General features: G+C 44.1%; 1 protein-coding gene across 5 annotated transcripts in view; it reads right to left on the bottom strand.

Moving 5' to 3' along the window:
• Window positions 1-17169, bottom strand: part of CSMD2 (CUB and Sushi multiple domains 2) — a 653904-nt gene that overhangs the window by 304113 nt on the left and 332622 nt on the right. The window lies entirely within an intron of this gene.

The following is a 17169-nucleotide window of genomic DNA, read 5'->3' as shown; positions in this document are numbered from 1 at the left end:
TTACTAAGAAATGGACTGAAATTCTAAATTTATTATCTACCCACCACCAAATATATTCCACATACATGAGCTTTCATCAACGCGGACCTCAGCTGGAGCAAAGCATGTCAGCCAAGGAAAGACTCTCTCACCCATAATCCATTATGCTTTCCCGCTGTCCTCAGTTAACAATATTTATCTGGCTGGCTGAACCTGGAGGAGAAAATGATAAGTACTAAGCAAGTTAACGAGCAAAAATCGTTAACCTCATGCAGAATGCGTAAAGGGTGCACCATGCGCTGCCTCTGAAACACCAGGGGTCTCATTCGAAAATCAGCTTCTTTCAAAATAGTTCAAAGTTAGGAAAATGCAGCTCAGCAATCATACCACACATGAGTTCCCATATGTGCACAATGCACAGACAATAGACAGACTCCATCCTAGCAATCTCAGGGTAAGTGATCATTCCCACGTGTGCACAACGCACAGACAATAGACAGACTCCATCCCAGCAATCTCAGGGTAAGTGATCATTCCCACGTGTGCACAATGCACAGACAATAGACAGACTCTATCCTAGCAATCTCAGGGTAAGTGATCATTCCCACGTGTGCACAATGCACAGACAATAGAGAGACTCCATCCTAGGAATCTCAGGGTAAGTGATCATTCTCACACGTGCACAATGCACAGACAATAGACAGACTCCATCCTAGCAATCTCAGGGTAAGTGATCATTCCCACACGTGCACAATGCACAGACAATAGACAGACTCCATCCTAGCAATCTCACAGTAAGTGATCATTCCCACACGTGCACAATGCACAGACAATAGACAGACTCCATCCTAGCAATCTCAGGGTAAGTGATCATTCCCACACGTGCACAATGCACAGACAATAGACAGACTCCATCCTAGCAATCTCAGGGTAAGTGATCATTCTCACACGTGCACAATGCACAGACAATAGACAGACTCCATCCTAGCAATCTCAGGGTAAGTGATCATTCCCACACGTGCACAATGCACAGACAATAGACAGACTCCATCCCAGCAATCTCAGGGTAAGTGATCATTCCCACACGTGCACAATGCACAGACAATAGACAGACTCCATCCTAGCAATCTCAGGGTAAGTGATCATTCCCACGCGTGCACAATGCACAGACTCCATCCTAGCAATCTCAGGGTAAGTGATCATTCCCATGTATGCACAATGCACAGACAATAGACAGACTCCATCCTAGCAATCTCAGGGTAAGTGATCATTCCCACACGTGCACAATGCACAGACAATAGACAGACTCCATCCCAGCAATCTCAGGGTAAGTGATCATTCCCACACGTGCACAATGCACAGACAATAGACAGACTCCATCCTAGCAATCTCAGGGTAAGTGATCATTCCCACGCGTGCACAATGCACAGACTCCATCCTAGCAATCTCAGGGTAAGTGATCATTCCCACGTGTGCACAATGCACAGACAATAGACAGACTCCATCCCAGCAATCTCAGGGTAAGCGATCATTCCCACGTGTGCACAATGCACAGACAATAGACAGACTCCATCCTAGCAATCTCAGGGTAAGTGATCATTCCCACACGTGCACAATGCACAGACAATAGACAGACTCCATCCCAGCAATCTCAGGGTAAGTGATCATTCCCACACGTGCACAATGCACAGACAATAGACAGACTCCATCTTAGCAATCTCAGGGTAAGTGATCATTCCCACGCGTGCACAATGCACAGACAATAGACAGACTCCATCCTAGCAATCTCAGGGTAAGTGATCATTCTCACACATGCACAATGCACAGACAATAGACAGACTCCATCCTAGCAATCTCAGGGTAAGTGATCATTCCCACACGTGCACAATGCACAGACTCCATCCTAGCAATCTCAGGGTAAGTGATCATTCCCACACGTGCACAATGCACAGACTCCATCCTAGCAATCTCAGGGTAAGTGATCATTCCCACGTGTGCACTGTGAGGAGATATCTCTTGTTTACCAATGAAACACCAAATATGAATTATAATAGCCATGCTAAAGGCCAAATTCTGACAGGCCCCAAAAGGCACTGTCCCAGCAAGAAAGAAGAAGGAACTTTGCCCAGGTGACCTTTAAGCCCTTGTGATGTGGAAAATGAAGAGGCCATGTCCTGAAACACTGAAGGATACCTTATCAGATGGAAACCAGACAGAAGGGCCACATGACTAAAGCATGAGCAGGAGTCATGGATCGGCCGAAGCAGAGTGCAGAGGTCATAAAGACCCCACCCTTGGAAGGAAGGGGGAGGGGGGCAGCCTGAGCTGGAGAAAAACCCTGACACACAGCTTGGCTTACAGACGTGGCAGTTCTCCCCGAAGGAATGGGAGGGGGGGAAAAGACCTGCAATGCAGCAAAGACCCCCTCCTCACCAGCAGATTATGCATGAGGTTATGCACATCCATCAGCTGGAAAGTATAAGACAGGGGAGGAAGGAGAAAGAACAGGAAGCAAGCAATGGACCCCCGGGGCAAGAGGAGGCACAAACCCTGAACACCCCGAGAGCGAGAACCTGTGCTGAGGCGTCCCTGGAAGCAAAGGGGGGGGGGGAGGAGAGGCAAACCGGCCCTCCCTGCTATTGAGAAGGGAGAAGACCAGGTGAGGCCAGGAGATGGGAGAGAGGAGACCCCAGCTCAGGTGCGGAGAGTGACACGGAGTCAGACAAGGAAGGGTGAGAACCAGTCTGTCTGGCAAGCACCAGGGCCAGAAGCTAAGCCTACTTCCTGCACAGCCTGCCCACTCTGTCAGCACCCGCCCTGCCCACCTTCTCCAGCCGCTTCCTGCTTCAGAGGTGAACAGAGAAGTTGGAATCAGGGGTAAGTAAGTTAGCCACGAGTATTAATATCTTAAGCAAGCTAAGGTTTATGGCATGTGTGAAGCCACCCATGATACAGAACTTTCTCTAGGGAAAACTGGTGCTTAGTGGCAGGATGTCAGGGATAGGAATTGTTATTATTTTCTAAATTTTTATGTCCTGCCAAATCTGATAAATAAAAGTCTATTTCTGAGGAGAATACACGTCGCCTTTTCCCTGACTTAGGATCGCAAGTACGGTGGGAGGGCAGCTGGCAGTGTCTTGTAGCAGCCCGATCCCTGCACCCCTAAACCGGCTTATAGCCCAAGGTACAAAGAAGCCTTTATTGTAAGAAGGAAAAAGCTGAAGATGTAACACTTCTGCCACAGCCAAAGTAAGAGCAAAATAAATGAAGCATGGAATGTGGATGGATGGTAGTTGGTAAGAGCTGCATGCAAGGATCGGATGCTACATCTCCACAGCAGAAATGTGAGGGACCGTGAAGGAAACACACAGAGTCCTATGACTCTTGGCTTTGATAGAGCCACTGACATATATCCGGAAGGATGACTGTGCTGTTAATGGCGATTACTAGAATCGCAGCTTTACTGATGGGCCACACGTCCGACACCAGGCTCTGCAAGTCCAGCCATCAGTAATCAGCACGTTAGTGATATCACAGTTTGCCTAGTTTATATCTGCCACATTCTGTCTCTCCCTTTTTCCCCAATGCAGTGTTTTGAATAAATGGTTTACAAAAATTATTTGCATTCATATGTATTTTTAGATATTGACTCCTTCCTCTGGATAAACCCACTGAACGAACGATTAATGCATTCAATGTATTTTCCCAAGCCTACTGACTCGAGGCAGCTGTGCACACATTGACTCCCTTTGTGGTATTTATGCTGGTAAATGTTTAATGATACAGAATGCAGATATTTTCTAGAAGGTAAATTCCAGTGGTATTAACATTCACATCAGCTGTTAACCTGGAGCAGCAGTGTTGAAGTCACTAAGATTGTGCATGTCCCTGCAGTCTGCAGTTTGTTGGGTTCCTTCAAACACAATGAAGGTGTCACGTTCCACAGAAAAAAGAAGCAAAAAGGTTAACAGATAATGGTGCAAAGCTGGAAGGAGATAGGCTCCCAGGAATGTGTGGAAATATTTCTGTACCGATGGCAGGGAGCCATATCAGTGACCGAATTCAAGCCTGCTTGGAACAGATGCAGAGGGTGGTGGTAAGGGCCAGCGCAGGTGATGACCAGACAGCAAATAGGGTCTGTGCGGGTATAGCAGGCAGATAGGGTGGGCCTAGTGGTCTATATCTGCCGATAGCTACCCTGGTGGCAGCTGATCACAAAGCAGAAACTGGAACTACGTAAAGTACCTGAATGTAATCCACTCTGAATAAAGTCAGGAAGTCCCGAAGCGAGAGCAGTGCGCTCTGCTTTCATCATCAAGTGCCTTCCCGCACACTGGCAATGTCTTATCTCCTCTCACTTGTCTTACATTTTTATCACAAAATCTTGATTGTTTGTTTTTTAAATCCTAGATTACGGCAGGGCAGACTTGCAAACAATATCCCAGATGAGAAGGGGCAGCAGCCAGCAATCAAGATTTCTCTGTACTGGGAACCATCAAATGCCCCTGGACAGAGAGGAACACACAACTACATTACAGTTAAAAATCCCACACTTGGCACCTCTTCCTGCGGGATGCAGAGTCTGTCAACAAGTAGATGCAATTCTTAGCAAACCTCAAACCAAAATACCTCCACTCTGATGGCATGTGCGTCCCATTTGCTTTTATCAACACCAGTTATCACTGCCTGCGGTGAATCATAGTGATTAATGCCCCTAGCCACCGGTATCGCTTAAAAACAGTTCAGAATCGGTCCAAGTCCCCGTAATCTCTGTTCTCTGAACTGAAGAATGTTTTTAGAGAACTAGAGCTGAGCTTCTTGTATGCTTTGCTGCTGCCTATTCATACTCCTTTCTCGGGTAATGCAGAGGACCCTGTCACTTTCTATAAGACTGTGCATCAGAAGCGTCTGTACAGAGCCTGCACTTACTACGGCAGGCATTCGAGCAGTATCACTGCATGGCACTCTCATTTCAAAGCAAGCCTCTCACACCGAGGGACACTTATTCTGCAGACTCGCGGTATTCTAGCACCAGGGTGCAACATTTCTGGCTTCACTTTCTGCAAGAAGATGTTTCTGGGAAATTCTGAGCATAGTGCCCTCTGGATTCTTTACGAATGCATGGATTCTCCTACCTACACTTTCTATTTCCTTCCACGGGGTGGGGCACAGGGAGCTAACAATATTTTTCCATGACTGACAGCTTCTATTTGTCTCACGATGCTGTTCTAAAAAAAGCAGAGAAAAGGGAAGTTTGTAGAGGGCATGACACTGACTGGCTGAACTATCAAATGGAGAAGAGTTCCTTCCTTTGACTTTGCTATTAGCGAGTTTAAGTATTGAATAGGTTTGTTTCCCTGAGAGTGTTCATAGGTACAGATATATCTCACTGCATTCTCAAAAGACAAAACTATTCCTAAAGCACAGTATGTGCTGATGTAATATTTAAGCAGGGGAGATCTATAATAATTATTTATTATTTGATTAGGTAAGACTAAAGACTATCCAGCAGAAGTTTCCTTTGCTTGCCCAGAAAGCCTCATGCGATGTTTCTGCCTACAACTGACTCAACATGTGCTCTGCGTGTAACTTAATTATCATAACTCCATTATGATTGAGTGAGGTTTGAAATGTGATGCTGCTCTGTAGCTTCCACACTCTTAAAAGTATTATCAGAAATTAATTTTCAGCGCTCACAAGATTAATGGAAATCCCCAGTGCTCCCTTTCCCTTAGAACTAACATCACAACTTAATCCTGCAGGCGCTGGCGTGCTCTTTTTATTTGCTTACATTTTTCTCTTTGTAAACCAATAATCTTCCTTCAGCACACTACAGGCACATTCTCTCCTTTAATATTTTAATCCCCTGTCTTTTTGTTTTGATTAGATGCTATTTTATGAACACCAGCTGTTCATCATGTAGTTAGGGAGCAATTTGCTTTTCTAAACTAACAAAAAAAACCCACCCCGTATTCCTGTATCTTTCCATGCATTTCTTGGATTTATTGTTACTACAGTATGTCATGACGACACAAGACTCAATTCTACCAGATCTGGATAAGTGGGTAAATATCGGGATGTATTTGGGGTCTGGACCTTTTCCTGAAGGTAACAAAAAATAACAACAATTATTCATACGATGCAGCAAAAGTTGCTTGCAGAGATTTGTCCCTATAAGCCCCCAACTCTGGGGATCCTTACGTCACGCTTCAGTTTTTCTAACAAAGTCCCCAAGCAGCAGCTGTGCCCTCGATCTTTCACTGCCCTCCCCTGAAGCACAAATAGCCCCTCGGGGTTCTCAGGAATGCCACAATGAATATGCATGAGATAGATTTCCATACACAGGAGAGGACTGGGGCAGCAGTAAATGTATCCCCTCCTGCTCCATTCAAGACTAAGGAGGCTGCAGCTCCTGCTACTTTTCTCTCACAACCGCTCCTCCTCGTTCACTCCTGTTTCCCCCCACTCCCACGTGTAGTGCATCACCAGGGACCTCTGTTTTCAGTTTTTATTTTATGTTCCCAGGAATATATCAGTTTTTATTACATCAAGAACAGAAACAGGAGAAATCACTGGGAAAAAAAAAGGACTGGACATTTTTCTGGGTAGATATTGCTTTCCTTCTTGTAACAAATACTGAAAAATAAACATTGCAACAGAAGGTCCTTGTGCATCTTCTGCAGAGGAGTTTCCCAAAAACTGCCCTCTTCTTTTACCCTTTTCCACAGGAATAATTGGGAAACCGGACGGAGTGGTCGATCGTTCTCTGCCATCTTCCACAATGTTAATCACTCCACACGTTCGGCCTTTGCCCTCTTTTCCTCCACACCTCCACCATCCTCCATCACCCATTCTCCTTTCCCAGCGGATTCCGTTCAGGCTCTTGTGCTCTTCCCATCAGCTGCACACTCACGCTGCACACTCACGCTGCTCTGCACCTCTTTCCCGCTGCAGCTGGAACTGATCCACATTTCCCCCCTCACTCACTTAACCCCGCTGTTGCAGGGAGTGCCCTAAATCCAACTCCAAGGTATTGCGTTTTCATGGCGAGCGAACAGCAGGGGTCTGCTCAGGAAACATTTTATTACTTGTGGTTTTGTTTTTTTATTGCATTTCTAAATTTTGTTTTGTTCCATTACACACATTTGCATATGTACATAAAATCAATTGTATGCATGCAAATATCATTTTACCCACAAAACAAAATGAATGTAGATTCCCACTGGAAAGAGCACCCTGCAAGGGCTTTGAACACTTCTTCTAGGAACAAATTCTCATTCATAATATAGCACCCAAGAGTCCCATAACCCCCCGTGTCTTACCATCGAGGTTTGGAATAATCAAAACAGATATCAAAGTACGTATGGTTGTTATCCAAAACATCTGGCTGCCTAGGTCTTGTAACCTTGCTAGACTGTACCTGACTAATACCATCAACCGGTTGATTTCTGGAGAGTTTTAGCTGATAGGACTAATCTGGTTAGCTCGTGGCTTATAGTGTGCTATATAGTGTTTTCTTTGTCTGACCCTTGTCATTTTCTCACCTTGCTAAATATTGCCAGTTACCACCAACCCCTAGCATTAACCTGGTTGATTTCTGGTGGGTTTAGGCCGGCTGGTTCCAACCATTGCCTGGGTGTTGCTATGACGTACTCTCGTTTTCTCCTTATCGCTTTTTTTTTTTGGAAAGTACTGCATCACAAATCTGCCAGCATTGACCGAGCTGGCTTCTGGGAAGTTGTAGCCTGCTGGTTCTCAGCCTGGTAAGCTGTGACTTGTAGGTCATTCTTCCCTTATCTGCTCCCACCTCTCTTCGTCCATCTCCTCTGGAGAGAGTTTGAAATGCCACAGTCTCCCAATCTCGTTCCTCCCTGTCTATGCCAAGCACGCTTGAATTCTATCACGTCACTTCCGCTGCGAGGTATTTCTAATCCTCACAATCTTCATACTAGGAGTGTAAATATAGTACCAGCAGAATCTGGACAACACTCCTGAAACATCTTACTTAACTCATTGGCTGTCGGAAAATATTTTATGGTGGAAAACGACAATTTCATTTGTGGCTAAATTCAGTACCATCCAGGTTACTGTTCCCTAAATCTTAATCATTAACTGCCACCAACCCACATCATAGTCCAACAATCAATGCTTCAAAGTCATATTTTTTGAAACATTTTTTATATTCCATCTAAAACTCTAGCTTGTTATGTCATCTCAAAGACACATTAATTTTTAAAAAGTGATATTTATAATAATCTTGCTTACATGCCATCCGATCCCACTTGGTTTTCTGGGTCCTACCATGACAACCCGAAGTAGCCTCGTTTCAAACCCAAGTCCTTCATCAGGGAATAAAAATAACTTTTCTTCGGTGGGTTAACCTCAAGCACACTTCCAACGGCTTCTCTGCCGTAGCTTCATCTTCTATTATTTCCAGCTTTTTGATGGCGTTAATTTAAACTAAATCACAAGTGGCGAGATTGGTTGTTTCCAGGTCACATGATTTAGTTTAAATTGACGTCATCAAAAAGCTGGAAATAAGAGAAGATGAAGCTACGGCAGAGGAAGCCATTGGAAGTGAGTTTGAAGTTGACCCACCAAAGAAAAGTTATTTTTATCACCTGATGAAGGACTTGGTTTTGAATCACGAACACATTGGGTTGTCATTTTCCAGCATAAAATATTTTCTGACAGCCAATGAGTTGAGTAAGGTGTTTCAGGAGTTTTGTTGAAGTTCTGCGAGGTTATTGCAGGCAGGTATAACCCTCTCAGTAAACAATTATTTTCCGTTCCCTCGAAGATTCCTCCAAGTTCACATCATGACTCCTTGTCCTTGAATTTCCTTTTCTATGATAAATGTCCCCTTTCTCTTGATTTATTGAAGACTGTCAAATATTTCAATGTTTCTGCCATATCCGTTCCCATTATAACCCTAGCGAGTACATCTTGAATGTCTTAAGCCTCTCTCGCTATGGTTTCTTTTGCAGGGCTTGCATCATTTCAGTCGTCCTTCGCTGACCCGCCTCCACCCTCTCAATGCCCTTTCAAAGTTTCAGCCTCCATACCTGAACACAGTACTCACCAGTGACATAAACAAGGGCAATATTACCTCTTTTTCCTGCTGTTATCTCTATTTACCGTATACAGCGACACGATGGAGAGGCAAAATCCTGACCGCAGGAGAAGAACGATGGGAACACTAAACCCATAAATGTAAAGGTAAGACAATGGGAAGGTGGACACCAGCTGGGGTGGCCAGGCAGTCACATCAGTATCCAAAGGGATCCCAACCCCCATGGCTGGCTATGCCACCCCCTTGGACTGCTCAGGGCACTGGACAGACTTATCAGCAGGCCCGAGAGGAGCAGAGGTGCTGGGCAGAAAAAGGCTAAATCAACCATGACAATACAATTCAATAAGTAGTGGAATAAAATAAAACATAAAATATATATGACATAACAGAACTGGAAATAAGGAGCTCTACAAGCCTGACATGGCCATGTTTCGGCTACAGACCATATACTCGCAGTACTGCAGCAAGTCACTGCGTCTGTGTTTATGGTAAAAAGAAAACCGGCTTCTGTAGCCAATCAGATAGTGGCAAAGGTCGGCAGTAACAAACGTGCAGTTTAGCAGAGGCTTCGGACGCTAGCTGTTGGCTGGTATGTGCTCATACAGTGCTTGGATCACCATTAGTCCAGGGATGTGCCACTATATACCATAGAGTTCCGAGTTGTTCAAGGATATTTTTGTCATATTTAATTCATGTATATATTTATCTTTCTATGACGTCCATATTGAGATATAGTCCAGCCGGCAGCCGCAGAGCTAACTTAATGTTAACTGGCTAATTTTAGGACGGCTCTTTGACCCAACTAGACTTTGCTGGCTAACTCTGAACATGGGAATTAGCCGGCTAACTCAACTCCTTCCAGTTCTGCCTCCAGAACGCCCCTAAATTATGGGCCGATACAGTAAAGTACGCAGGAGAGCGGGTGAACGCCCACTCTCCTGTGCGCGCGATTCAGAATGCAAATTAGGCCCGGCGGTAAAAATAGGCAAAAGGAGGCGCTAGGGACACTAGCGCGTCCCTAGCGCCTCCTTTTGGAGCGGAGCGGCGGCTGTCAGTGAGTTTGACAGCCGACGCTCAAGTTTGCCGGTGTCGGTTCTCAAGCCCGCTGACAGCCACGGGTTCAGAAACCGGACGCCGGCAAAATTGAGCGTCCGGTTTTCGACCCGCGAGCTGCTGGCCTATTTCAATTTTTTTTTTCTATTTTTTTTACTTTTTTTTTAACTTTCGGGACCTCCGACTTAATATCGCCATGATATTAAGTCGGAGGGTGCACAGAAAAGCAGTTTTTACTGCTTTTCTGTGCACTTTGCCAGTGCCCGAAGAAATTAGCGCCTACCTTTGGGTAGGTGCTAATTTCTGAAAGTAAAATGTGCGGTTTGGCTGCACATTTTACTTTCTGTATTGCGCGGGAATACCTAATAGGGCCATCAACATGCATTCGCAAGTTGCGGGCGCTATTAGGTTTGGGGGGTTGGACGCGCGTTTTCGGCCCCTTACTGAATAAGGGGTAAGGGAAAACGCGCGTCCAGTGGCGGGTTAACAGTGTATCGGCCCGTTAGCCAGTTAGAATTTAGCTGGATAAGTGCCCAGATATTAAATGCTTTTGAATATGGGCCTTCTATATTGACTATTACAATTTTAAAAAATGTGTTTTGTTTATAGTTTTTAAACTCCTGCCTGATGTAGGCATAAGTTGCTGAAACATGGCTATGTTGATTTTTTAGAGCTCTTTATTCCAGTTTTATGACTGATAATTTTGTTTTATTCCTCTGTTACATTTTATTGTCATTGTTTATTTACCCGCCTTTATGTTTTTTTGCTGCCACCACACTTCTCTGACAGTCTCTACTTCTACAGCCAAGCATATCTTCTCTTTATTACATTGACTGCCTTGACTACTTCTCAGTCTCTTTCTTGTTCAGAGGTTCATGATGCGCTTAACTTCACTCCTGTTCACCACATCCCTCCCCAAAGGCGCACACCACCCTTTCCTCTCAGTTTCTCTGTAGTACAAATTTTCTCCTGCCTAAGCCACAGACAGAACGGGAAACCCCTTCCCCACCACAGACACACCAAGGATGATGCTGCTTCTGACTGGCCCTAATACAGAATAGATTCGCAGGCGTAATATACTGCATTAACTCTGGCTTCTGGGAGCGAGGTGCCCTGTCCAGTGCAAAATAAGCAGAAGGGAAAATTGCTAGGTGAGAATTAGCGAAAGAGAAAGGTGTTTATTTTTAAAGAAAAAAAAGGAAGGATGTTAAGAAATGAGAAAGCACAGGATATTGTTTAGTCTGTCACTTTAGAGTTGCAATACATAAAGGGCACTTTTATGCAGTTCTAGCCTGCCCCGTCATTGTTAAATTACAGCTCCTGCAAACTGCTCTTAGGTATCTCTTCTCCTTTGCATTGTGGTGAACAGGCTCTGTCATATATTGCAGTGAGAAAAGGTGGTAGGGGAGCCATCAAAGTCACTGCTGACTGTAAAGATGCTTAAGTGTAGTCAAGGCTTCCCGTGATGAGACGGCATGCAGCGGGCACAGCAGCAGGACTACCGATCCCACACAGAACAGCTTTACCTCTGCGCAGCTTGCATGACGACGTTCCACATTTTATACAAGGGGGAAAGATAATGGGATAATGGAGGACATGCTTCCAGGTGTCCTCTGCAAGAGGCATTGCCATCGAGAGGGCTGTGTGTTCAGGAGGACACCAGTGATGGATGAGTCCTGGAAAGGGCTGAGTGCTTTCCTGCAGGTCCTTCTTGCGTTAACGGTGGGCAAACAGCATGCATTTATTATCATTCTGTTCGAAACCATCTGTGGCATTCACAAGCCTTGCAGTCGTAAAACACGACTGCTGTGTGAAATCTGGGCTGACAACGTCACTAAGGGGGAGAGAGGGGGGAGGTTCAGGACCTGAGGAATCCTGGCTGACAGGTGATCCCAGAAGTCGATTAATCTCCTTGAGCCGGAGAACTGCCTTGATGGTGACAGGCCCGGGCCCCATTCCAGTACCTAGCTCTGTCCTTCGGGGTCAGCAGTGGCTGGGAACGATGCCGCGACATCAAGGGCTTGACAGTCTCTTGAGGGGAAGGAGTGCAAGTCATCAGTCAAGAATGACTGAAGAGTTTACTTATGCTGAGCTTTGCAGGAACGCTCATTGCAGTAGCTGCGTGAGGTGGAAAGGAGGTTGAAGAATTAAAAGTGCAAAGCCCCCAGTGTGCCATTCCCCAATATATGCTAGAAGACCGAAGGAGCAAACCAAACCCTCTCCATGTCCTTGAGTAAAATGGCCCCTGGAATTGCCACCTTTAGAAAAAGATGTAGGAGAGGCAGAGGAGGAGCAGCAAGCATCTCACCATGTTGGGTCAGAACTGCCCCAGTGCAGGACACTTCAACGCGGACAAGAACAGATGCATCACCTTAAGCGAGAGGAGGAGGCCACAAGCTCAGGACATGCAGTGCACTGCTGTTTGTCTCAAGCCCGTATCCTGTGTTAGATTCTGTCACGAGAGGAGCTCAACTACTGGAAATATCCTAAAACCTTAGAGTACATTTCCAGGGGAAAATCTGAGAAGAGCAGATAATGGAGACTAAATTAGACTAATCACAATGTAAATGAAACTGTGCAAGATCTTTATTTGCATTTCTCAAACTTAGGTAATTAGAAACTCTAAAATACTCAGAGGCCAGATTGTCACAGTAATAAATCAGGTGCTTAAGAGACCTCAAACTATTCAAACCACACAGCTTCAAACCCATACCACACCACTCTGTACAACTGGTAATTCACTAAAGAATCTTCTCCATTAGGAAAATAATTTCAGAGGAGTTTAGTTATGCAATAGGAGGTCCCCTAATGAAGTTAAAGGTTAGCCTCTTACTATCCCTGAGTTGTCCTTCATTTTAATTTTTTTTTTGAGAGAGAGAGAGAGAGAGAACCTATCTACAAGGGCCTCATAGTAGTTAAGTATTTATATCGCTATAGGAGGGCCACCTGATAGGTTGCGGTGAGGTGTTAGTGGTGGTTTAGGGTTTAGGGGCCAGTTTCGCATGTAGACTGAGACATACGAACATCACAGTACACCTTGGTGAACATTTGATGTAATTTGGAGTGAGGAAAGTCTCAAACAGATGAAATTTTGTACTATGTGCTGTCACCCTAGCTTGATGGTACCCTGTTATAGAGTCCATCAAGCTAGAGTGAGAGAACTTCATAGAAATTTCATCTTTGTGAGACTTTCCTCACTCCAAATGACGTCAAATCTTCACCAAGGTGATGTTCGTATGTCTCAGTCTGCATGTGAAACTGGCCCCTAAACCACCACTAACCCCTCACCTCAACTTATCAGGCGGCCCTCCTACAGAGATATAAATAGGTGCACACAGTAAGGCCCTCCCTAGAGGCTCTCTCTCCCCCGCCCCCCCCCCACTCTCTCCCTCTCCCCCAGCCCAGACATTTCCAAAAATTTATCACGAATTGCATTATGGCCATTTCGGACATATCACACAGCTTAACGGCCAGGAAAACGCAGTAGTTATTTCTGGCATTAAAACCATGTGATAGCATGTGTTATGCTATCGCAAGGTGCAATATGGTTCCTAATTTAACTAAAACCCGCCCAAACTCCTCCTACAATCCTGCCACCTCAAAAATTTGCATTTGTGCCATGCGCTACTATACTTTTCGTGTGTGTTAATGCATTATCGCACGCATTAAAACCATAACGCATTTTGATAAACGATCCTATTAGAATGATTCGCCCTTTAAAAGCATCTACTACCTGTCTCTGCCGTCATCTTGACCACAACAGACTACAGCAATTCCTTGTACCCAAGTACACGTTACAAGCTCTGCAGTTATTACAGAATGCGGAGGCCTCGTTCTGTAAGCGACCCTATCACCCTGGTGCTCCGCCAACTTCACTGGCTCCCGATCGCTCAAAGAATTCAATTTTAAGCCCTTCAAGAGGATGGCCCAGCCTATCTGGCCAAAAAATTAACTAGCTATGTCCCACTGCATGCTTTCAGGTCTGCCGGAAAAGGTCTTATAATGGTTCCCACACCAAAAAATGTGAGATTGCCAACCACCCATAGGCAGGCATTTTCCACTGTTGATCCTACCTTGAGGAATGGGTTGTCTGATGAGCTCTGGGAGATTACGAATTGTAAAAATTTTAGAAAAAAATTAAAAGCCCTTTTCTTCAAACTAACTTTTCCTTTAAGTTTATTTGACGCTCTCATCCACTATTTTATAGTGTTTTAATGTATTTTACTTTTGACTAGTTTGTATGCTGTAAGGTTTTGCTGTTTTAATGATCATTTAATGGGTTCTTAGTTTGTCATGTGTCTATGTATACCACCTAGGCAGCATATAAGAACTTTTACATAAATAAATAAACAAATACACAAACAGCTTTTACCACATCCTCTGGCAACAAATTTCACAGTTTAATTGTATGCTGAGTGAAAATACATTCTCCAATTTACATAAGAACATAAGATTTGCTAAACTGGGTCAGACCAAAGGCCCATCAAGCCCAGTATCCTGTTTCCAACAGTGGCCAAGCCAGGTCACAAATACCTGGCAGGTTCTCAAGGGGTAGATTCCAAGCTGCTTATCCCAGGGATAAGAAGTGGATTTCCCACTTAATAATGCTTTATGGAATTTTCTTCCAGGAATTGTCCATTTTTGGAACCTAGGTACATTGACAGTTTTTATCCTGTTCTCCAGTAATGAATTCCAGAGTTTAGTTATGTGTTGAGTAAAAAAATATTTTCTCATATTTTTCTTATATGTATCACCTAGAACCTTCATTGTGTGTCCCTTACTCTTTGTATTTTTTGAAAGAGTGTACAAGTGATTTGTGTTTAACTATTCCATTTCACTCATGATTTCATAAACCTCTATCATATCTCCTTCTCAGCCGTCTCCTTTCTCCAGGCTGAAGAACCTGCCTGTTCAGCTTGACCTCATTGGGAAGCTGTTCCATCCCTTTTACCATTTTGGTCTCCTTCTCTGTACCTTTTATAGCTCCATTATATATATTTTGAGATTTATTTATTTCAATTATTCTCTCCCTCTTAGATCTTGGATTGTGTGCAGGCGGCATGCTCATCCTGTACTCAGTGCACTCAGAGGTGGCTCGCAAACCACAGACGGGCACAATAGCCATGATTCCAGGTTTGAAATGCCCAGTTAGCATTAGAGAGGAACAGATGCTGTGGGTTCTTTTTTTGTAAAGATTAATTTAAAAGAATAATGAAAGGGAGGCATTTGATGGTTCTGTGCTTTACATCTTCAGCCTGTGTGCTACAATAACACTGAGGAAGTTCTGAGCTTTAAAGGGGGAGTTTCATATTGCTATAAAGAATGATGTGCTGTTCTCAGGAAGCAATTGTGCTGCAGGCTCACAGTGCGAGTCGGCTCATAATGAAAGAGGATCATTGTGAGATACCGAGGCCTCTATTCCTGTCTAGAAGTCTCTAACAGAGCCAAATAAAGTCAACTTCAAAAGGCTTCCGCAGAAATGAACGTCAACCATTTGCGCGAGCTGACATCATCAGATGTTTCGAGAGCTAGCATGGATCAAGAGTTATTAAATTCACAAACTGCAGTAAATATGCCTTCATTTCAAGTCTTAACCACATTTAGTTTACTACTGCAGTTTTTAAATTGAGAGTTTCTCATTCAACGTAAAGACCTTCTCCAATTGTATTTCCGCAGATCTGCGGTGAACCATTCTAGGCCCAGTGAAGACTTGACTCACCTCACCATGGGGACACGAGATGAACGTGAGCCATCCTGGCTCCTCTGAGCCATCTCATGTTTTTAGCTTAACAGAAGCTACATGGAGGGTGAGGGAGGTCCCTCACAGCTGAACTTTAAGAGTCAGGATGTAGAGAGAAATGGTTTTTGTTCTCAAAATCCAGCTCTGTTTTTGCTTGACTTTGGGCTCCAGAAACCCTGCAATCCCATCAGCAGGTTGCTGCCTACTCTATGGGACCAAGGAGCATGGTTAGACCAGCAGTGAATTACTTCATTCTGCAATTTCCTGGAGACCACTCATCGTAGGAGGTGCGTATGCCACCTGTTAATTCTGCAGAATTCCTTCTACAAAATCTGAGCAAATGTGTCCATCCATGACTCTTGGGCAACAAACCTTCACATTTCCACAAAAGATAAGTGCAGAGAACATATGTGTTTCCCAAGGGAGCAACAGCAAATGCTTGGTTTTGCAGATGACACCTTATGCTTTCTATACCGTGCAATTGTTCCTTTCTACTTTGAAATAGGAAAGGAAAGAACAAACAGCCTATGCCTTGCCCCTGTGAACCCAAGGTGGTTCATTTCATTTCCATCGACTAAAACATGCAATGAATCAAGGCTCTTAAACCCTTAGAACCTTTGAAATTAATGAAAAGCACAACCAAGGAAATTCAACTTGCAATCCAAGGGCTGATGATTTAAATTGCCGTAGTTATTCTGACAGAAAGCAAGAAACGGCTGTCACATACCATTCACACATTAATGCCCGACACCTCTCAGCCAATCGCAGAGGGTCGGCATGCTTTCTGGTGGCACAGAGTCAGGGTTCCCAACAGGGTTCGGCATCTCTCCAAGCCTGTTTGTTCTAACTGATCATTTTATATGTCACCGGCACCCATGATCTGTCATCTTATTATTGCAAATCACGAGGCGGAGAATGGGCTGCTAATAGCACTCTGCAAAAACATCAATATTGCTGTAATCTTTTTTTGATATTATTCAATATTACATCCAGAGAATACTGGAAACACAATACAAGTAACTGATCAAAATATTGTTACATTTTTAGTCACTGCCATGATTATATCAACATACATAATTACAATTTAACTCACTGTATCTTAGATTTATATATATATATATATATATATATATATATATATATATATATATATATACATACACACACACCCACATGTGCTTGCATACTAGCTGACAGCTGGTGAAATGAACCAGAGGATCATCTTGTTACCCTCTTCCTACCTCAATCCCCACCACCTCTTTGCTGTGTCTACTGTAATGGCTTCTTCTCCCCCCTCTGGACAATGTGGGATCCACATGCATGG

Source organism: Rhinatrema bivittatum, chromosome 11 (assembly GCF_901001135.1).
Source record: "Rhinatrema bivittatum chromosome 11, aRhiBiv1.1, whole genome shotgun sequence".
Lineage (NCBI taxonomy): Eukaryota > Metazoa > Chordata > Amphibia > Gymnophiona > Rhinatrematidae > Rhinatrema > Rhinatrema bivittatum.
The sequence above is the reverse complement of the archived record's forward strand: the minus strand, read 5'-3'. Positions and strand labels throughout refer to the sequence as shown.